Raw genomic sequence first — 21,956 nt, 5'->3', positions numbered from 1 at the left:
CCCTTGAGTCAAACTGTTTGAAGATTGCAGTGCTTGCTGTGGCTGTAGAGACTGATACGGGAGAGACATGTTTTGTTGTAGCTGGGCTGCTGCAGATGCACCATGGCATTTCTTCTGTCTACGCTTCTCTAGGTGATCATTCCTCCTCTGGTCACTGCCATGGATGCCCAACCTGACTGTCTGTCTGCAGTCGTCTGACAACCCCGAAGAATGGCAACCACTGAATCACAAACCGGACTTTGGCAAACTTGTATAGACTGGTCAATCCTGGAGCGGAGAGGGGTAGGTTGGTAGAATTCCTGCTGCATGATTGCAGTCATGGGATTTTTATCTATCACATGACGGTGTATGTTTTGACTCCACAGAGTGGAAAGTGACGGAGACAGGATGCTTGTGTTACTGTGTTCCGTGAAGTGGGGCTATTGTCCTTTGTTTTTTCTTTTTGCTGTCTGATGCTAGAGAGAGAGGGAGCCATGTTGCAGTGCTCTCTGTGTGTTTATATGTTAATAAAGTAGATTAGCAAAAGTGCTGAGTTGCTGAGGTCTGTTACACAAGCTGCGAAGACTCTGTGGATCCCTAAGTGTGCCGGTGTTGGTTGGCATCAGTCACTGTGATGTTCAGGCTGAAGAAAGATAATGAAGCTCCCAAAAGATCGACCAGGAGGGAGAGAACATGCCAGTTGGGCATGTATCTCAGCCAGGGTCATACTTGAGTGTAGGACGAGCTCCTGACATAGGTTTCCTTCCTTCCTTCCTTCCTTCCTTCCTTCCTTCCTTCCTTCCTTCCTTCCTTCCTCCTCCTCCTTATTTATTAAATTTATGTACCGCCCTATATCCGCAGGTATCAGGGTGGTTTACAAGATAAAATTACACATGATCAAAATATAAACAGAAATAGCCAAATAACCCTTCACAAAAACATAAAAAGAGTTTAATTTTTTAAAAACAACAACACGCAATTAAAAAGTAGTTCTTTTGTAGTCTATCAGTCCCCGCCTAGGCCTGGTGGAGAGAGGCAAGAGCAGGACCGTCAGACTTTCAGCATGTTTTCTTTCTCTCTTTTTTTTTGTAAGTGTGTGTGTGTATCCATCTCCAGTACGTTTTCCATTGTGCAACAGCTGATTCTTATTTACACTCTTTTGTACAACCCTATTTAGTAATGTGCTTGCATTTCCCTCCGGTGCAACAAGCAAACTGCTAAATGACTCAGTGCTACATTGGATATGATTCTCTGGTTCAGTGGTGGCATTCATTTGGAAACCAGTTGCGAGGTAGCGCCAACAGCTCTTTGGGGCCCTTATAGACGTTCTTTCCCCCTCACCAAAATTGCAAGAAGCTTCTTTGAGTAATGCTCTGAATGAAAATCTCCTATGGATAATCCAACAGCTGTTAGGACGGCCACAATTGCCTAGAGAAGAGCGAGAGCTTCAAGTCTGTCCTATATTCAGACCATCATTTTGCGCTATTTGCCTTATGTTCTTAAAAGAAGCAGGGAAGATGCACCTGGAAATGTCTCCCTGAGTCATGATGAGCATTTCCATTTCATCGTGAATAACTTCCAACTGCATAACTCAGATAAAGCCTAATTTGTCTTCCAAAAATCGCAGGGAAGGAGCTATACATTCAGAGCGCTGCAACATGATTTATATCACTGCATTATTATTGTAACTTGCTCAGAATCAATTTGAGAGCGCACGCTAAAGGGAACATTGATTGCTTGCTACCGGCGCTTCACTTGCAGTAGTCAATACTAGAACATAGACTTGTCCTGGGGTATGTATAATTATGCTACAATTGTATGATGAACATATTTATCTTCTATGAAGTGCCTGATCAAATGGCTAGTTTATGGAAATTTTCCTCCTGCTCTGTCCGCAGCAGCTATGACAAATTGGACTGTCTACCTCTGTGGTTTTAGAAGAGCTACCCTACCAGTCACACCCTCTTATGCAGCTGAGCTAGATTAATGGAGATATAAATTTAACCCCTATGGTTTTGGGAAGACATTTTGTATTCTCGACTCGCGGCACTAACCTCAAATGACCTCTATTTGTCAACCATTTACTGTTCTCACTGAACAGCTGGCTGATAATGCACCAGAGTTCTTTCATAAATATTGCTTTTAAAATGTCTTGGTGCTGGTTTTTAGTTACATTTTTTTTTGGGGGGGGGGTAATAGTCAGCCTGCATGTCCAATTTGTATTGACTTAACGCCACCTGAGTTCTGGCTGAAGGTTTTTAAGCAGAAGCTGGATGGGCACCTGCCATTACATGATCTAGCTCAGTGGTCAGCAAACTTTTTCAGCAGGGGGCCAGTCCACTGTCCCTCAGACCTTGTGGGGGGCCAGACTATATATTTTTTTTGTGGGGAGAATGAACGAATTCCTATGCCCCACAAATAACCCCGAGATGCATTTTAAATAAAAGGAGACATTCTACTCATGTAAAAACACACCATCCACGGGCCGGATTTAGAAGGTGATTGGGCCGGATCCAGCCCCCAGGCCTTAGTTTGCCTACCAATGTTCTAGCTGATGTATGATTGCAGGGGGTTGGACTAGAGCAGCCTTTCTCAACCTGTGGGTCCCCAGATGTTGTTGAACTACAACTCATAAGGCTCATAAGGCCTCAACTCATCTCTGGCATTTGCTGGAGCAAGCGGCTCACCAGGAGCTATCCTTGGTGCTGCAACTCCTTGCCAGCCTGGCTGTCTCATGGCATGTGGGTTCTGTGTCAAACTCAAGATAGCTGTGGCAAGCTCATAGTTGTGGCAAGAGTTCATCCAAAGAATGTTCAAACTCTTGTGCCTGAACCAGTCTGGCGGTCGCATTCTGGATTAGTTGTAGTTCTGAGACACCTTCAAAGGCAGCCCCATGTAGAGCACATTGCAGTAGTCCAAGCGAGAGATAACCAGAGCATGTACCACTCTGGCGAGACAGTGTTCACGCAGGCAGGGGCTCAGCCAGCATACCAGACGGAGCTGGTAGACAGCTGCCCTGGACGCAGAATTCATATTCACAACTCCAGTATAATGAGCTATATATAAATTCCACTACATTCACTTTAAATTTACTGACGGGGTAAGTACCTCTTTGGCTTGCTTAAAATATGAAGGGCATATTTGTGTGCACACACACATGGCACACCTCTGAACGCGTTTCTTCCAGAATGTATTTACCCCAAAGTCAATTTGCTATGTCAACATCTTTCTTGCCCTACAAGACCCAACAGGCATATATTTTTTACAGTTTAACAAGCTTTCTTATTAGCCTTTGAAAAATGGATTGGGTTATTGGCGTGCACAAAATGTATTCAATTAGTCTTGATTTTGTGTATTTGATTTAAAGGTTTTTGATTATTTGCTCCATGTTCTGAACTGACAAGTTAGAAATGGAATGAAATTAACCTGTCAGGGTGGATTAATGAACTGATCTGCCCCGTCGGTTTATGATTTACACAAATTTCACCACAACCTACTTTGCCGCACTAATATCTACAGCTGAACCCCGATTAAAGGTACATGCAACCATATTCTCCAAGTTTATTTCTTAATTGACAGTAACCACCTGGAGAGAAGGAAGGGGGTACAAACAAACAAAAAATGTGCAAAACGTAGATTAAGCGTGCATCTTTATAAAGCCCAAGCCTTTTACATGATAGAATGACCTTGTCAATATTTAAATTAGTATATAAATCAAATAATTATAAGCTTTCCCATTTATATTTATGTAGGGCTTTGAATCTCATTTATATCAGGATTAATTTATGGCTAGTCCAGTAGTGTAAAAATGCTGCTTAAAAGAGGAGGGATTTAGTCAAACAAACCTTAGACGTGGGTAAGTTAATGTTTCTCCAGGGGGTTCTGTCACATACATACCCTAATCCAATTCCTGTCTGTGTTTGGCATATGGGGCTGCAATAGCTGCAGAGGTTTCCCCATTCATTTCAAAAGAAAGGGAACTTCTGTGGGACATAACCTGCTTCCTGAGTGGGAGCAAGAAAAGCAATGCAGTTTTACTTCTGATGTATTATTATTATTATTATTATTATTATTATTATTATTATTATTATTCCCCGCCCATCTGGCTGGGTTTCCCCAGCCACTCTGGGCAGCTCCAAACAGATGATGATAAAGATTAAAGCGATAAAACATCAAACATTAAATACTTTCCTAAACAGGGCTGCCTTCAGATGTCTTCTAAAAGTCAGATAGTTGTTGATTTCCTTGACAACTGACAGGAGGGTGTTCCACAGGGTGGGTGCCACTCCCGAGGAGGCCCTCTGCCTGGTTCTCTGTAACCTCACAGTGAGGGCCAGAAGGCCCTCAGAAGTGGACCTCAGTGTCCGGACTGAACGATGGGGTGGAAATGCTCCTTCAGGTTTGATTTCTGTACAGTGGTACCTCAGGTTACATATGCTTCAAGTTACATACGCTTCAGGTTACAGACTCCACTAACCCAGAAATAGTGCTTCAGGTTAAGAACTTTGTTTCAGGATGAGAACAGAAATCGGGCTACAGCGGTGCAGCAGCAGCAGGAGGCCCCATTAGCTAAAGTGGTGCTTCAGGTTAAGAACAGTTTCAGGTTAAGTACGGACCTCCGGAACGAATTAAGTACTTAACCTGAGGTACCACTGTACTGCCTTTCATCCTAGGATCACTGAGCGACTTACAATACAAAAATGCAAAAACACATCATATAGTATCAAACAAAAATAACAACCCCACCAAGTTTAAAAGGCCATAGATTGTTTAATTGGCAAAAAGCCTGGGAGAAGAGAAAGTTTTGCCCTCTACCATGTAACAAGGGCTCAGGTGAGTCTCCTTTGGGAGAGCATTCCACAGACGGGGGGCCACTGCAGAAAAGGCCTGTTCTCATGTTGCCACCCTCCAGACCTCTCGTAGAGAAGTCACATGAAGAAGGGCTTCAGAGGATGGATGTGGGGTCCAGGTTAGCAGTGGCAGAGCAAGCTGATCGGGCATCTGGGGCGGCGCATGTGCCTGATGCTCGGGGGTGGGGCTTGCTGCCTGCGGGGGTGGGGCCAGCCAGGGCAGGACACTCTGTGGGGCCTCCAAGGATTCTGCCTGCCTCCTCCCACTCAGCCGCCCTACAGCTGAGGGGGAGGCAGTGGGTGGACTGTTCAGGCAGCACAGAGTCTGCGTGCACCCAAGCCACCACTTATCTCCCAGGAGAGACGTGTGGCTTGGGAGCGCTGCAGGCCCCGCGGTGAGTACCGCCCGGCATTTTGTCACCCCCCCAGAGGTGACGCCTAGGGCGGACCGCCCCTACTGCATCCCCCTTCCTCTGCCCCTACATGTTGGTCCACATGGGCAGAGGCAGTCCTTAAGATATTGTGCTCCTGACCCGTTTTATAGGTCAAAACCAGAACTTTGAATTGGGCCCAGAAGCTAAAGGCAGCCAGTGTAGCTGGGGCCAGAATTGGCATTATATGCTCAAACCATCTTAACCCAGTGAGGAACTTGGCTGCCAAATTCTGCACCAGGTGAAGTCTCCGAACCATCCTCGGAGCCAGCCCACATGTAACATGTTGCTGTAATTTAACCTAGAAGTTACCAGAGCATAGACAATACAGTAGTACCTCGGGTTACAGATGCTTCAGGTTATAGACGCTTTAGATCACAGACTCCGCTAACCCAGAAATAGTACCTCGGGTTAAGAACTTTGCTTCAGGATGAGAACAGAAATCATGCTCCGGTGGCACGGCCGCAGCGGGAGGCCCCATTAGCTAAAGTGGTGCTTCAGGTTAAGAACAGTTTCAGGTTAAGAAGACTTACAGAACGAATTAAGTTCTTAACCCGAGGTACCACTGTAGAAGTTAGGCTATCCCTGTCCACATAGAAGTGCAGCTGGTCCAGCTGATAGAAAGCTCTCTGTGCCATGGAGGCCACCTGAGCTTCAAGCGACAGCAATGGATCCTTCAGAGGGAGTATAACCCTGTCATGAGCCAGCAACCTCCCATTCATCCAGTCTAGGGAACTACCTACTAATAGTGCCACAGCCTTATCTGGATTGAGCTTCAGACCTTCCAAAATAGAACTAGCACACTCCCAACCTGCTCTTGCCAGGTCAGCGGTTTGAATCGCTGCGGTGGGGTGAGCTCCCATTGCTCTGTCCCAGCTCCTGCCAACCTAGCAGTTTGAAAGCACGCCAGTGCAAGTAGATAAATAGGTACAACCGCGGCAGGAAGATAAACGGCGTTTCTGTGCGCTCTGGTTTCTGTCATGGTGTTCCGTTGTGCCAGAAGTAGTTTAGTCATGCCGGCCACATGACCTGGAAAGCTTTCTGTGGACGAACACCGGCTCCCTCGGCCTGAAAAGTGAGATGAGCGCGGCAACTGGACTTAATCATCCAGCCTTTGACTGGACTTAATCATCCAGGGGTCCTTTACCTTTTACCTTTGTTACAAGAGGTATAAAGGTGAAGGTAAAGGTATCCCTGACCGTTAGGTCCAGTCATGGACGACTCTGGGGTTGCAGCGCTCATCTCGCTCTATAGGCCGAGGGAGCTGGCGTTTGTCCACAGACAGCTTCCGGGTCATGTGGCCAGCATGACTAAGCCGCTTCTGGTGAACCAGAGCAGTGCATGGAAACGCTGTTTACCTTCCCGCCGGAGCAGTACCTATTTATCTACTTGCACTTGACATGCTTTCGAACTGCTAGGTTGGCAGGAGCAGGGACCGAGCAAAGGGAGCTCACCCCGTCATGGGGATTCAAACCTCCGACCTTTTGATCGGCCAGCCCTAGGCTCTGTGGTTTAGACCACAGCGCCACCCGCGTCCCATTTACAAGAGGTATAGCTGAGGTTTATATAGTTGCTTGGTATAATAGGACAAATTCCTCATTCATTGATTGAAAAGATACTAAATATGGAGTATGTAAATTGCCCTCAGAATTTTATTCCTTTTTTAAAAAACCAAGTGCATTTCTTTATTTGTTTTTTTCATTTAAAGTGCAAGCTGAAACAGGGGAACTAAGGTAGCGAAAAATAAAATGAGTCCCAGTACATGAAGCTGATGTTTACCTCAGCGCTGGATTTAGGGCAATGGAGGTGGTTCCTTTGTAAAGGGTGCCAAGCTAAGGGGACACAAAATACAGAAGATTCGTAATTGAGAAGATCCAATTGGAGGTGCCAAATTTTGGCCTCACATAGGGCACCATATTATGAAATATTACCAAAGTCTGCCCCCACTTACCTAACATTACAATCCTATGCATGCCTACTCAGAAATGAGGCCTACTGAATTCAGTGAAATATACTCTTGGGTTAGCATGCAGGATTGCAGCTTTGGTATTATTTTCGACAATGGGTATTATTTGAGAAATTGTCCGGATGCTTAAACTGTACTCCACTGTTTATTTTCTGGAGAAAATAAACCAAAAAGGTGCTATCGTCAAAATGTCTACATCTGCAAATTGTTTGCTTATTATCAGTTCATAGATGTTTTCTTTTGTCATCCGACAGCAAATGGAAAATCCAGTACGCCCTAAAATATTGATTGATGGGTGTACCTCAACAGCCATTAGACAGCTGTTACGCTGCCGTAAGAATCTGATTTCATGGAGCAATTTTCTAATCAAAAGTGGTTGGTTAACAATAAGGTCAAAGAAGCAATTAGTGAAGAAAAATACATAACACGGAAGCCATTTACTACGATGCATGCTGACATCGACGTGAATTGTAGTATTGGAGCCATTAAGGTGACCTGGAGTACTCTATCACGCTTTGGCTGACCCTGACAGACTTTGACCAGCTATTTGTTGTCATATCTCCTTGATTGAGCTACATGACAAATACACACAAACCCCGATTCTCAAATGACACCTTTTGTGCGAAGGCGCAGCGTTTGACCTTTAAGTGGTAAAGGTCACTGGGTCATGTGATGGAACATCTGCTACCTCCGTTGTCTCGAGGCAGCAATTTTGTTAACTAATATAGCATAACCTTTCATTTCTAAGCGATGACATTCATCCCTCGCTAAACTATGTCAGGTTTCCAGCACAGAAATAAGATATATTTTTTTAAGGTCCACCCGCTCCCCTCTTTTCATTTATTATGTGCACCGTCAGGCAATATGCTTTGCCTCAATCACTCAGTGACTTCGGGAGATAGTAAATGCCAAACTACTTCTCTGTTCTGCATGCAGGGCGATTAGAAGCAAGGAAGAAAAGGCTCCTTTTAAATAGAGATGTAGAAGAGATTTTCCTCTGCCCCCTGGATGCATCCCAAAGAGCTGAGGGTCCCATTTCTCTTTTGCATCTCGAAAAACAGAGATCTTTAATTCCCCCCATCCCAACCAGATGGCGGTATTCTAGCATCACAGCAGCTTTCAAAAGCATGAACATGTCATTCAAGACAGTCAGCAGTGTTTTGGCAGCTGAGACTGTGTTTCGTATCTGGAATATTTAGGGAATTTAACACACCTGTGCTGATGCTGTTATGTTGCTCACACTGTTTATCAGTCTTTGAACAGACTCTGAGTAAAAGTCCCGGGGACATATAGATCAGACTAGAGGGGTAGGGGAGATGTAACTTAAAAAATCAAAAATCAAAAATCTTTTGAGTGTGGTTCTCATAATGCCAAGGTTGCAAGTTGCAGGTTTGATCGCCATAAGGGACAGCTGCATATTACTTCCATCGTTTGCCAAATGCAGTCTTTGTCACCTAGTGGGAATATGGCTGACCAAGAGATAGGGCTTTATCGTCACAATCAGGCATAGGCAAACTTGGCCCTCCAGATGTTTTGGGACTACAACTCCCATCATCCCTAGCTAACAGGACCAGTGGTCAGGGATGATGGGAACTGTAGTCCCAAAACATCTGGAGGGCCGAGTTTGTCTCTGCCTGTTCATAACAATCCATGCAAATAGGGTAATATTAAATTGCTTCCCTTTGTTGTAGAGGTTTGTTATGCATGCAATTCTCTTGTTTTTAGCACCTTCCTTCCATACTGGGTCACCGGAAGCCTACATATGCTTACTTTGCATTGTTCTTTGCCAACAGGAGTGTTCCTGGAGGACACGTGGGCCTGACTTGGTTTCTATAAGCTCCCAAGTTCCTCTCCCCATTTATAAAACCCTTCTACCAAGCTTTGTACATTTCAGAGAGCAACTACTCCTGCATTTATATTTTTGTTTTCCCACATCGCAAAGATGATTGGAACTGAAGGCACAAAATATAATCCCTTCTCCCACCAAATCTCATCTTTTAAACCACAAAGAGAATGAGAGCATGTGTTGTGGTGGGGTCTGCCAAGCCATCCCTCTGTTGCCAGGCAGGGCTGAATATGCTGACCTGGGGCAATGATTGGATGGCTGGGTTGTTGGGGCAAATTGCATGGTGCAATGTGGTGGGTGGGATCGAAGGTTTTAAATATTGGGGCACTCAGCTTATTGCTTTCTCTTTTGCTGAGTGCATCGGATCACCCTCTCACCCACCCTGAGTTCAGGGTATTTTGGTTGACCTTGCTATGCCTGTCATGGGGTCGTCTGCTGTTGCGGCAGGGGCCTCGTAGGAATTATGTCCATATGGCTGATTGGCTGAGCCATTTGGTTTTGGCCTACTACGTAGCAAATCGTCACAACTTGTAAGGTTGCGGTTAGGCATTGGTTATAAATTGGTTGGAGGAGGGGTAAAGATTGGCTGGGCCTGCCCCTCCAATGGTGCTGGAAGGGAATTCCGTTAAAGGAATCCAGGGGCTTGCCACGATTTTGTCCGAGTCTCTGAAATGGGACCAGGGCCGGCAAGCCCTGGGGAGCACGTGGGTGAACAGTGAGGGCCTGTGACTCAGCTCCATTGCTCCCCAATATTGTTTTCCCTTCACTGGCTTCCGAGGGAGTTCAGAAGTCAGTTCTGTCCCAGGCGGGGGGACAGATAGTCTTAACCAATGCCTAAGCAACCACTCACAGGTATGTAATTTAATAACGTTGTGGCCAAAATTATGCCAAAAACCTTAAACAAAAATTATGAGTGAGTTGTGAGTTATTTTGAGGGGTGGCCTGGGGACCTCAACACGCAACTGCAGTGTTACTCACATAATGATTTCCAGCCCTGTGTGTTTTATAAAAAGGGACAAATTAGTGTTTTATAAAAAGGGACACTTTTTTTTTTTAGATGAGGGGCAGTTTTGTAGTTGTAGCACTGAATTGCACCATGCTCATTCATTCTTTCAGCCATCCACCATTCAATTTCTTGACCACCCATTATATATTGTCAGCTTGCGCAGTAAAACAATAAAGGACATCGCAAACATATCCAGTTAAACTAGATGAAAAGCATTGCATCTGCCCATATTTAGATTCTGCTAAAGCGTGTTCTCACTAAAAGGAGAGCACGGGTTGCGGATGGGGCTATACAAGGCACCCCATGATTGCTAGGCAAGTTAAAGCCAGGGCTTGTTAGATGGGAGGATCTGGTTATCTGGGGAAAGTTGATGTTGCAAACTTAGGGGTGGGGTCAGTGGCTATTTAAGCAAGGTCCACAGCTTTCTCTTTCTCTTTTGCTGTGGACATCGGATCTCCCGCCCGCCCTCCCTTGTTGGGCTTCGCTTGACCTTGCTATGCCTGTCATGGGGTCGTTCGCCTTGGTGCGGGGGCCCAGTAGGAATTTACCTCTTGGCTGATTAGTGTGTGCCAATTGGGTTTTGCCTACTGCGTAGCAAATCGTCACAACTTGTAAGGTTGGCGGTTAGGCATTGGTTAAAATTGGTTGGTGGAGGGGTATGGATAGGCTGGGCCTGCCCCTCCAATGCTGCACGGGTATTCCGTTAAAGGAATTCTGGAACTTACCATCCCCTTCGTCCAAACCCTTGGTGCAGGGTGCGGGCCGTGTAAGTTCCAAGGAGCATGCGGGGATTAGCTGAGGGTCTGTTTCGCAGCTCCAGTTGACCCTGATCTTGCTCTTCCGCACTGACTACGGAGTCAGGGCTGTCCCCAAGGCGGGGAGGACAGATAGTCTAACCAATGCCTAAGCAACCACTCACAATTTGTATTGATAATAAAGTTGTGGCCAAAATTATGCCAAAAACCTTAAACAAAAATAATGTGTGAAGTTTGAGTTATTGGGTTTGGGGTGTCTTGGGGACCTCAGCACGCAAAAATGATGCACAACGGTCCCTGGACTCAGTTCAGCCTGGGCTCACCCACAATGAGCTACTTTGGGCCTGAATTAGGGTTGTTGTATTTTGAAAAGTAAAAACCAGGACACCCCAAAAGTTTCCCCTGTTCCCCCCCTCATGTGACTTATTTGGTGGTACTAATGACAAGAAGGGCTGCTATACTAGATGTCAAAGAGAAAAACAACTACCAGACTTTTAGAAGACATCTGAAGGCAGACCTGTTTAGGGAAGCTTTTAATGTTTAATAGACTATTGTATTTTAATATTCTGTTGGAAGCTGCCCAGAGTGGCTGGGGAAACCCAGCCAGATGGGCGGGGTATAAATAATATATTGTTGTTGTTGTTGTTGTTGTTGTTGTTGTTGTTATTATTATTATTATTATTATTATCATCATCATCGTCTGTGTTGTTTAATTAGGAGCAGGAACATGACCCTTGGGGAAGGTAGTTTCCTATGGCAAACAATTATTATTTAAAAAAAACAGAGAGCCATCATGGGCTTAATAGTAAAAGCAGTCATTATTGTAGGGCTGTTGTGTATACTTGTCCTTAAACTCACATGGTGCCTGCTTGGAAAACGCTTGAAGTCTGAGTCCTTCTGGTTTCGCATATGCCCCCCCACACCTACTCCTTTCAAATCAGCTTTGTTTCTGTGATTTTTGGTACAAGTTGAGCAGAACTCGAGCTGACAGCTATTCCCCTCCCCCATTTACCATCGCTCCCTAACCCCTGCACCTATCCTTCTGATATTTTTCTGGAGTACTCTCTGACATATGCTATTTTCATATATATTGGTTTTCGCCCCACAAACAACACAGGAGCTGTTTTAACCACTCACAACTGTAAAGGCTGCCCTTATAAGAAAACAGCTGTATCTGTCACTCTGAAATTTGGCAGTTGTCATCTCCTTGTGAGAAGCTATCATGCCTGAAAATTTCATCTAATCCTTAAAAAAACAGAGGGAGACGGTTTCAAACTTTTAAACCCCCCCTTTTTTACAGGTGATATGCATAAAACCCTCCAAACATATTTGTCTGAAATTCAGTAGATATTATCCATTTAGACTGGGTTACTTTGCCTGCAAATTTTATCTGCTTCTGTCAAAGAGAAATAAAGTTACAACAATTTTTGTTTTTCTCATAATAATGACTAGTGAAATGAAAAACCACCAGATTTCCTGAATCAGGATTTGGAGCCATATTGGTCCTAATGGATTTGGTCTCTTATGCAAAATATTAAATTGGGGTAAAAAAAACAACAACCCTAATCATCTGTGCACATCCCTACTGTGTGCATTTTTGAAGTTTCACAAATACGTCAACAGGGCACAAAATCATCCCAAAGCGGTATGCATTTTTGGGTGTTTGGAGTCTGACCAGGAACTGCTCTTTCACCTTTCACCTTTTATTATTATTATTATTATTATTATTATTATTATTATTATTATTATTCTAGTTCGAAGATAAAAAATCAAAATTCCAAATTGAGTTAATAGACTGTAAAGATAAAATTTTATCAAGAATGTATAGTTTATTGCTAGAATGGTATACAAAAGATGAAGAAGTAAAGGAATCAATGATAAAACGGGCAATCGATATTGGGCATAACATTGAATTGGATGCGTGGAAAAGATTATGGAAGGAGGGTTCGAGATGCACAGGATGCATGGCTTTAAAGGAAAACTTGCTAAAAAATGATGTATAGATGGCATTTGACACCAGTAAAATTAGCTAAAATGTATAGAAAAAAAGAAAATGTTGGAAATGTAAAAAGGCAGATGGGGACTATTTCCATATGTGGTGGACCTGTGATAAGGTAAAAAAAAAAGGGGAATCAATTTATAATGAACACAAAAAAATTTTTAGATATACTTTCCCCAAAAGACCGGAAGTGTGTCTATTTGGTTTAATAGGAACAGAAATTAAAATGGGAGATCAAAATTTGTTCATGTATGCTACAGCTGCCGCGAGAACCCTTCTGGCCCAAAGATGGAAAGTACAAGATATACCAACTATACAGGAGTGGCAGGCGAAGTTGACAGAATATGCAGAACTTGCCAAACTGTCAGGGAGGATCCGGGACCAGGGAGATCAAAGATACCAAAATAACTGGAGTAAATTTATTGAATATTTAAAGAAGAATTGTAAAGAGGTCAAGACACTAGCAGGATTGACATAATACCTCCAATGTATAATAGTACTAATATGAGAATGATGTGCGTAGTGGAAAGGGGTTAAATATACCAGTTGTGGGGAGGGAGGGGGGTCGCGACTCGGCAGAGTCAAAGGGAATGTATGGTGTTAATACAATTTGTTGGAAAAGAATATGTAAGGAAAACAATAAAAAAATACTTTTTAAAAAAGGAACTGCTCTTTCACTTTCACATTACACTCAAATTCAAATAAGTATTCCTGGCAGAATTTGACATACTGGATGATGTAGAATATGCTACTTGGTCAGTTCCCCACCCCCTTCAGTTTGTGTTGCTTTGTTGAGCAGACCATAATGCAGGCACTGCCTGGGACCCAGGTGCATGTATTGACTAAAACGGCTCTCTAAAGTAATAACTAACCAAGTGCTCTACTGGGAACGTTGTTCTTTCCTTTTCCATTTCTGCTGTAAGGGGAAAACAAATTAAATTAGTATTATTTATTTACCCGTAGCTGTGAAAAGTGCACATCCAAACTCATAATGGCATGAAAATAATTTAGCACGTGCTTTTAACATTAACTAATACTATATATTCTTATTGTTTATGTGGATATATGAATTGTGGACCTCTTCGGTTTCCCAGCAGTGGAAAGCACACACACATTCAATTAATTCTCTGCATTTGAAACTGTCGACTTTTACTTGAGATATAAATATTGCTTTTCAGTGTTGAAGGAAACAAGGGTCTCTCGCCCTCTTTCTCAACAAGTTCTTGAGGAATGAAGTCACAGAGGAAAGGTGTGTGTGGGGGGGTGTCTTCTTTTCAGCCTGAGAGTCACATTGCCGCCTGGGCTGCCTTTTGAGGGCTGTATGCCAATGGGGGCCAACGTTGCTAGCCCAAAATGGGAAGAGCAGTGGATGCAAACTTTACCTTGGTTCAGTAGTAGAGTTTCTACCTGCACGTAAACACTCCTCTCTGTTCCTCATTTGGACACCCACAGGAGCAGTGCGGCGTGTCAGGAGCTCAGCCTACACTCAAGTAGGACCCTTGCAGAGACACTTGCCCGACTGGCAACTCAGCATTTTGGCTAATCTACTTTATTTACATACAAACGCAAACAGAGCACTGCAACATGGCTCCCTCTCTCTCTAGTATCAGACAGAAAAGACAAAAGACAAAGGACAATAGTACCACTTCACGGAACACAGTATCACAAACACCCTGTCTCTGTCACTTCCCACTCTGTGGAGTCAAAACATATACAGTCATGTGATAGACAACAATCCCATGACTGCAAACATGGAGCAGGAATTCTAACACAGCGATCTGCGCATGGGGGTGCCGTGGAGATCTGCTCAGGGGGAGGCATGGTGATCCGCCCAAGGGGGTGGTGCAGCAGGCTGCCCATGGAGTCCACCTGGAGGATGCAAGCTTCATGCTGCTGTTTCGGGCAGTGCAGGGCCCCAAGCCACTGAGTCACTCCCAGGAGAGATGCGTGGCTCGGGCTTGCTGCGGGCCAGGCTGCGTGGTTAGTGTCACCCCCTGCAGCATGCTGTTTTGTCACCCCCTCAGGGATGACACCCGGGGCGGCCTGCACCCCCGCACCCCCTTCCTACGCCCCTGAGTTCAAGGGCACATTCCAGCCAGCGAAATGAGAGTGCAAACAGAGTTGATGAGAGGAGAGGCTTGTGGAAAAAACCTGGAAGGCTGCCTTTTTGCTGCTGGGCCTGAGGTTCCCCACCACTCTCCTACAGCGATGAAGATTTGTTTTTAGAATGACTGCGCCAGCTTAGCCATGAAGATACTGCCACATGTTTGCATGTATCCATTTGTATTGATATGATTGTTTGGTAGATTCATTGTTGCAACCACTACATGCAATACATGCACAGAAATCCCAGCAAAAGAAGAATGGATACAAAAACTTACGGAATATGCAGAAATGGAGAAAGCTTACCGGAAAAATAAGAAATCAAGATAACAAACTTTTTATAAAAGAATGGAAATGGTTTATTGAATATTTACAGATAAATTGTAAACAGATAAGAGCACTGACAGGATTATGGTAAGAAGCTGCAGTTTCCTAAGAGCATATATTTAAAAAAGACGAATACATGAGCAGATTAAGTTAATTTGGATATGCGGAATATATTAAAAATAATTTTAAGGGACCACAGAAAGAGGGGGGAGGAAGTCAAGTTTTGAAGTGTCACAATGATCATAAAATCAGTGAAATGTATAAACCTGAAAAGTATATTTTTAATATTTTTTTTAAAGAAGTGCAGTGTTTTCGCATGGGTCATTCCTAGGAAGCCCCACAAGATTTGGTCATGGCCATCAACGTAAGTCCAATTCAGGCATTCTGTTTCTTTGTGCAATGAAAATCCTGTGAGGAAAAGCAAGGACATGTTGGTGAACTTTTTGGGTATATCCCCATCCCTCCTCCAACCAGCTGTCCAGAATCTGGTAAGGGCAAACATCTGAGGTGGAGAAACCTCTGCATTCATGGAGGCTCTTGGCAGAATTTAGATCCCCAATTCTATACGGTGCAGAAATCCCTCCATCCATAAAGCAGGCTCCCTCCTTCAAAAAAATTCACCATCAAACTCACGAAAGCCAGGATGGGGGAAAAGGGATGCTGGAGGGTGTGGAATTTTCCAGTGCACCCCTGCTCTCCCTCACATGATTTCTATCACGCAAAAAAACAGAATGCTTGAAAAGGGCTGTCGATAGTTTTAAAAGAGGACTGGAGAAACTCACGGAGGATAAAGCTGTTATTGCGTACTTGTCGTGATGCCTGTATATCATCAGCAGCTATAAGACTCCAAAAAACAGCTGCTGAGGGACAACAGCGGGCGTTTTGCACTTGTGCCCCGCTTGGCGGCTTCTCATTGGTATCCAGCTGGCCACAGTGAGAACAGAAAGCTGGAGCAGATAGACTTTTGGTTTCAACCAGCAGGGATCTTCTTATCTTTTTATGTTCTTAGCTGTGAAAACACCGGGATCAGATGATACTTTGTTTCCGAGACAGCTGCGTCCATGAGGCTGCTCTGCACATTTCACATTCAAATATTCAAATTGGAATCAAGAGATGCCATTGGTCACGTGATCTGCTTCCTGCCGTGCTAGCTTTGACCTAGAAAGGCCATCACAGCTTGGGACTCCCATTATTGAAGGCGATAACGCCACTCCCTATATCACCCAACACAACACAATGATCAAGCCCTCTTTCCACTAGCCTCGACCATGGATAATGCTACCAGGGTTCCCATTTTAACCAGGATGTCTATCGGGCTTTGCAGACCTTGAGGAAGGGAAGCAGGGTTAGAAACTGGCAAGGTTGCACACATACCTCATTGCTGGAGCATAAAGCCCACTAGGGCTTTACGTAGAGTAGATGCAGAAGAGGCTCTTTTGAACTGCAAACCTTGGATCATCCTGTAGCTTAACTAAACAAAAGCCTTTGTACAGGATATTGATGATGGGAGTCTTTCCTCTCCCCGTACTTCCTCTTCATGTTTTCATCCTAGCTCAAGAATTTATTGTAGCCATTAGTCTTCCGAATGAAAAATTCTCTCTCCAGTTTTGATTTTATGATAAATCTGGGGAAGTATATTGCTAACATATGAAAGGATGTATTAAAAGTTGTTTGTATCAAGAAAGAAAATAGCTACAGGCCTTACAATGGAAAGGTGATGATATATTTGTTGTCACCGAGGGAATTGTTGGATCATAGGCACTGCAGATAAAAATCTCATCTCGATCAGAAATGCTATTTCCTCCTTGCAATACTGAGTTTTACCCAGAATGCTGGATAGTTTCCAAAAAAACCTGACAGAGAAAAAAACAAACACCAAACCAAAAGTAAGTGTGTTGAAATTTAGCAAGTATTTTTTTTAAAAAAAGAATTCATTGTACTCATTTATTCTAGAATACGTTTCTAGTTACACAAAAGAATAATATATTTCAGGGATCCATTTTTAATGCAATAGGACTATAGGAGCCATGTACAAAGTCCGACTTGTGGGCTCAATCTGGCCCACTGGTTGGTTTAATCTGGCCCGCTGGTTGGTTCAACAACTTTGGGGTAAGATCCTAAAAAACAACTCAACAACATTGGTTGGCCCCCATGCATGTTCACTTCATCATATCTGGCCCTCTTTGAAAAACGTTTGGGCTCCCCTTGACTATGGGAAAGATGCATTCTGATCCATCTACTTATTTATATATTAAAATATTGGCATGCCACTTTTCTGGCTGTTTGGAGGAGTTTACAATAAATACTTAAAAAAAAAATACAGATAGAACAAACATCGAGAATATCCAACAACATATTTAGTAGCCACAGAACCCAAAACCAGTTGCATCGTTTTGAGCAAGAGGCATCTGACCTCCTGTAAGTTCCAGAGTTTTGAAGCTGCCACTGTAAGGACCCCTACTCTGAGCTGTGATTGTCGCTACTGCCCACAAAAATGAAACTGACAGAAAAGCCTGCAGACTAGATTTCAGGCAGCAAGTGGGCTCATACATGGAGTGATGTTTCTTGAGGCACGAAAACAAATTAACTGAGAAAGCCTCAAAAACAAAAATGCAAAATAAATAGCAAAAACCAAAGCACCAGACTTAATGTGTTCTAGAAGTCCGTTTGATTTCCAAAATGTTCAAAAACCAAGGCGCAGCTTCTGATTGGTGCAGGCGCCCTGGTAACAATAGCCGACAGCCGCACCAGATGTTCAACTTCCGAAAAACATAACACTTGTTTCTGGGTTTTCAGCATTTGGGAACCAAGGCGTTTGTGAACCAAGATTACCACTGTATTGTAAAGTGGAATCAGTTCACATATTCAGCTGCTAGACATTGAGCGATCGACTGCAGAGAAATTGAGTGATATACATGCACAAGTGAATGAGACCTAAACGCGTCCTACCTTAGGAGCTGAAGCTATGAAAAGCCATGAATGAGGACTTAAAACAAATCATTTTAGGCACCTTTCGCTGCGGGTGTCATTGCCAGTTCAGCCTTGAAAAAGAATCCCAAATAGTCATTAGCCTACTTTAATGAAAACTGCCGGTGAAGGCTGCCACTTGTGTATTAAATCATTATTTTTTTCATAATTTGATATTAATCCAGTGTTCTGTTTTTTGAAAAAGAAGAAGAAAGAAGCAGCTATCATTACTCGGTGATTATATTTTATGCGTTCACAAATGTGCAGAATGACAAAGTATGTTTTCGTGCCAGATTCACTTGTTATGCCCTTGTGCTTTTATAGTAGCAAAATGGCTTATAGTATCCTTTTCAGAAGGAATTAGAGCAATTGCGTTTTTAAAAATAGCATTTCTGTCTAAGCAGCAACCGATAGTACTGCAGCCACGGCTTTCTACACAAAGGCTGGAGAAATATAATAATCTTAAATGGAAGAAGCAATAATACGATAGTGAGACATTCTGAGTAGCTGGGCTTAAGCTGGTGATTACTGAGGATGCTAATTTTGTGGCAGTGCCAGAATTTTATGTTAATGCTATTGAACAAAAGGCTAAAGCATTTTTTAATTTAAAATTACTGAACTATAAAATTGAAGTATTAGATTAGGTGGACAAAGGGAAATACGATGTCAAAAGTGCATTTCTGTCACTTTCGCTTGAGCTGAACTTTTGAAAGGCGGCGCCTCGTTGTTTTCAGTCAGAATTCTGCCCTTGCTGTTTTGAATGGTGCCCATCAAAGATGATTCATATTCAGCTATCTGATCGAAAGCATCACCTGCATATGGGTAACATTGTGTGACTCCACCCACATTTTATGGTGGGTAGCTTTGCAACCCGTGGTGATCTGGCAGGGGGTACGACATTGGCTGTCCTGCTGGCACCTGGTCATGCCAAACAGTAGCGGAGGAAGCCGATCGGGCGTCTGGGGTGGCGAGTGTGCCCCACACCCAGGGGCAGGGCCAGCCTCCCATGGGGCCAGCAGGTGCAGGACGCACTGTGGGGCCTCCGAGGAGTCTGCCTGCTTCCTCCCACTCAGCCGCCCTACAGCTGAGGGAGAGGCGGTGGGCGTCTGGGGCGGCGCGTGTGCCCCACACCCAGGGCCAGCCTCCCATGGGGCCAGGCAGGGCAGGACGCTCCATGGGGCAGCACAGAGCCTGGGGGCGCCCAAGCTACCGTGTCACTCCCAGGAGAGACGCATGGCTCGGGCGCTCTGCAGACCCCATGGTGAGTCTCACCCACCATTTTGTTACCCCCCTCAGTGGTGACACCTGGGGCGGACCACCCCCACTGCCCCCTTCCTCTGCCCATGGTGCCAGGGGCACGGGCCAAGCTGTCCTCTGGGAGCGGGCTTGGCTGACCAATCAGCACTGGCTGGGCATGCTCCTGGAGGGAATTTAAAGGGGGCCACAGCAAGGTGGCCACCCTCGTCGGTTCTCCCACCTTCCCGCCCCCTAATTCTCCTCTTGCTCTTGATATGACCTTGCTATGAACCATGTTGGCCGCTGTTTTTGGGGCCGAGCAGGGATTTCCCCCACTTGGCAAATTGGCACAGGCCATTGGGTTTTCACCTACTTCATAGCAATAACCACAACTTTGTGAGGTTAGGCAGTGGGCAAGCCTTTGGTTGGTTGGGGGGGGGAGGTTGTAGCCTCCGCCTGCCCCGCTTTGTTAAGGGTGTCCTGTTAAATTGATCCGGGGAGACTGGCTTCTGCCCGATGCCCAGACGGGGGCTAGGGCCATACCACTCCCACCAACAGGGACCCCTGGGGGGGGGAGTACCCCTATTTGATGTGGGTCATAGTGCTCCCGCTAATGGTGGTTTACCCTTAGATGCTCTCCCAGCAGATGAGCAGGAATGATATAGTCTGGCTTCATCCAATGTGTATGCCAAACCGCTCACACCTGTAACCAATGAAGTTGAGGGCTATTTGAACCCATAAACCAAACACCATTGTCTCTGTGTTTACTCATTGCCTAGGGAACTGCGGGTCACAGGGTCTTGGCACATAAATGCCATCTCTACGTCACAGTAAGCACTTTACATATCTTGGTATAGGTGTGCTATATAAATAACAAGTATATTAACAATCTGTGGGCTGGGAAAGTGGGAATATTTGATGTGAAGAACATGGTCCCATAGCCTACCACAGGTACACCAAATGTGAAAGATGTGGGATTATCCACAAGCAGGCCTCCTTAAATTTATTCTGAATGTTCTCTGTTTCTCTTGATTTCTTACAATTCTGATACGACCATGAAACTTTCATAATCATACCCTCCAACATTTCTCAGATGAAAATACGACATTCTGTTCTACATCAAGAAGCTTCTCCTGCGTTTATCTCTCTGCACATATTTATGTCATGTACACATCTACATCGGTCTCCTTGAGCCAACTGCAGCCTCTCCACCTCACCTATCTCGTAAGATTGTTATAAAGAAAAAAAAAATCAATGGATAAATAGAATGAAATAAAATTTTAGCTGTAAGCTGTCTTGAGTAAGGGAAAAAAATTGGAAGAAATAATAATAATAATAATAATAATAATAATAATAATAATAATAGTAGTAATAGAAACCGTGAGAATAATAGAAACCGTGAGAATGATCAGGAACATACTAGAGACTAAATCCTATTGAACTCAGTGGGGTTCACTTCTAGGATTGTGGTGTAAGACTGCACAGCCTTTACCCAGTTATCTGGGAGTAAGCTCCAGTGGGACTTACTTCAGAGTAGACATGTAAAGGCTTGCAGTGTAAAGCTGAATTTAGAATTAAGGAATAAACACACCACACATTTCCTTAAAAAATTGTTGACTTCTGAATCATGGGAATTAAAGAATCTAAAGTGGATTGGTTACATTTTTCATCATATTTACTCAAAATTAAGTTCCGCCATGTTCAATGGGCTAACTCCCAGGTAATGCTATGTTAGGGCTGCCATATCCAGAATACTGCAGTTGGCAGAAATTTCTGGGCAGAAATTGGGAAAATGTTCAGGAAAATCCGGACCTATGGTAGCCTTTGTCAGCAGTGCCATTTTTGTCATTTCCCCATAAAAATAGCTCCAAAACTGCATTTATTTATTTTTTTGTCATTTTACCCAAAAAGCTCAACAACTTTTCTGTCCGGATTTTCACTGTTTGAAATATGGCAACCTTAGGCTATGTAGAAATCCAGACCATTCATTCATGCCCTATTGAGACTGGCCGGTTGGTTTCTCTCTTACTTCATTGGTTTAGCAAAATCTTTTTTCAATGTCATTCATACCTTCCAGACACTTGATAGTACTTCTGCACATAAAGTTGTAACATCATATTTGAAGATACAATTTCCCCCTAGCTTTCTGTTTCAAAGCTAATGGAATGTTTTTTGTTTTTTTTTAAATCATACTTCCATTCTTTTTCCCTTTCCCTTGAGATCCAAATGAACAAAGGACCTCTGAAATGAGCTGGATACATGTTGCATCCCAAGAGCTAATGTCAGATGTAGAGGTTTAGATGTAATTAAATTAGCCAGCACAAAGATAAAGGATGCAGAATGGAACTGATGGCATTTATATCAAGAACAGGGCAGCTCCTCTCTTATGTATTAGCAAAGGTAGAACACACCCCACTTTGATGAATTCTTGCAGTTCATTAAAACACAGTTGCATTGAATGTTAACCTGTGCAAAGCAGGTTATTGGGCCA

The 21,956-nt window shown here is 43.9% G+C and overlaps 1 long non-coding RNA gene across 5 annotated transcripts; it reads right to left on the bottom strand.

Moving 5' to 3' along the window:
- Positions 1–1,176: 1,176 nt before the first annotated feature.
- LOC310825656 lies at positions 1,177–20,419 on the bottom strand. 5 transcript variants are annotated; one of them, XR_014555390.1, is made up of 7 exons: positions 19,839–20,419; positions 18,917–19,041; positions 18,212–18,303; positions 13,705–13,748; positions 7,040–7,092; positions 3,877–3,983; positions 1,177–1,407 (listed from the first exon to the last, which is right to left on the bottom strand). It is a non-coding gene; the product is annotated as an uncharacterized lncRNA (long non-coding RNA). The 5 variants fall into 5 exon arrangements; XR_014555391.1 differs by lacking the exons at positions 1,177–1,407; positions 3,877–3,983 and having other exon boundaries at positions 6,988–7,092; positions 13,705–13,745; positions 19,839–20,395; XR_014555392.1 differs by lacking the exons at positions 1,177–1,407; positions 3,877–3,983 and having other exon boundaries at positions 6,988–7,092; positions 20,091–20,393.
- Between the last annotated feature and the right edge of the window lie 1,537 nt (positions 20,420–21,956).

Source organism: Podarcis gaigeae, assembly GCF_964106915.1.
Source record: "Podarcis gaigeae genome assembly, chromosome: 10".
NCBI classification, from domain to species: domain Eukaryota; kingdom Metazoa; phylum Chordata; class Lepidosauria; order Squamata; family Lacertidae; genus Podarcis; species Podarcis gaigeae.
The sequence above is the reverse complement of the archived record's forward strand: the minus strand, read 5'-3'. Positions and strand labels throughout refer to the sequence as shown.